The sequence below is a fragment of the Myotis davidii genome, unplaced genomic scaffold, assembly GCF_000327345.1.
Source record: "Myotis davidii unplaced genomic scaffold, ASM32734v1 scaffold2095, whole genome shotgun sequence".
NCBI lineage: Eukaryota > Metazoa > Chordata > Mammalia > Chiroptera > Vespertilionidae > Myotis > Myotis davidii.
In genome coordinates, this window is record NW_006286799.1 from 1 (window position 1) to 1,467 (window position 1,467).

The 1,467-nt window shown below is 41.4% G+C and overlaps 1 pseudogene; it reads right to left on the reverse strand.

Moving 5' to 3' along the window:
* Positions 1-3: 3 nt before the first annotated feature.
* LOC102753109 lies at positions 4-807 on the reverse strand (annotated as a pseudogene).
* Positions 808-1,467: the final 660 nt, after the last annotated feature.

Genomic DNA, 1,467 nt, shown 5'->3' on the forward strand with positions numbered 1-1,467 from the left:
ACCACCAATTTTGTAGACATCCTGGAGGGGCAGGCACAGGGGCTTGTCAGCTGGACGAGCTGGTGGCAAGATGCAATCCATAGCTTCAAGCAGTGTGATTCCACTGGCATTGCCATGGTTATGGGTGACCTTCCATCCCTTGAACCAAGGCATATTAGCACTTGGCTCCAGCATGTTGTCTCCATTCCAACCAGAAATTGGCACAAATGCTACACTGTCAGGGTTGTAGCCAATTTTCTTAATGTAGGTGCTGACTTCTTTAACAACTTTCTTGTGCTTTTCTGGCTTTAGGGTGGCTCAGTGGACTCCATTTTGTTAACACCAACAATCAGCTGTTTCACACCCAGTGTGTAGGCCAGAAGGGCATATTCATGGATCTACCCATTCTTGGACATGCCTGCTTCAAATTCACCAACACCAGCAGCAACAACCAGGACAGAACAGTCAGACTGAGATGTGACTGAATTATGTTTTTGATAAAGACTCTGTGTCCTGGGGAATCAATGATGCTCACAAAATAGTCACAGGTCTCGAATTTCCACAGGGAGATATCAATGGTGACACCACAAGGGAGATATCAATGGTGATACCTCGCTCGAGTTCAGCTTTCAGTTTATCCAAGACCCAGGCATACTTGAAGGAGCCCTTCCCCATCTCAGCAGCCTCCTTCTCAAATTTCTCAATGGTTCTTTTGTCGATGCCCCCACATTTGTAGATCAGATGGCCAGTAGCGGTAGACTTGCCGGAATCTATGTGTCCAATGACGACGAGGTTGATGTGAGTCTTTTCCTTTCCTATCTTGGGTTTGAGTTACTGGTGGTTTTCACGACACCTGTGTTCTGGCGGCAAACCCATTGCGAAAAAGCTATATTTTAAAATTTAAACCTTTGTTGGAGCTACTGTTTGCAAATATCAACTCCCATCTAGTTGGCTGTCTCTTTGTTTTGTTTTCAGTTTATTTTGCTGTGCAGAAGCTTTTTAGTTTGATATAGTTCTTTTCATTTATTTTCGCCTTTTCTTCCCTTGCTTTTGGGTCAAGTTCATAAAATGTTCTCTATGACAAAGGTCTATAAGTTTGGTACCTATATTTTCTCCTATATTTCCTCCTTATAGTCTCAGGACTTACATTTAGGTATTTGATCCATTTTGAATTAATATTTGTACATGGGTATAAACTGTAATTTAGTTTCATTCATTTGCATGTGGCTTTCCAGTTTTCCCAGCACCGTTTATTGAAGAGACTATCTTTACTCCATTGTGTATTTCTGGCTCCTTTGTCGAAAATTATCTATTCCTATACACGTGGTTTTATAGCTGGGCTCTCTATTCTGTTCCATTGGTCTGTGTGTCTTTTTCTCTGACAGTACCATGCTGTTTTGATTACCAGGTGTACCAGTTAATAATGCGGATTTTTTTCACTAGATGGAGTTACACATATGTTGATATATATGTGATTTGATATGTATG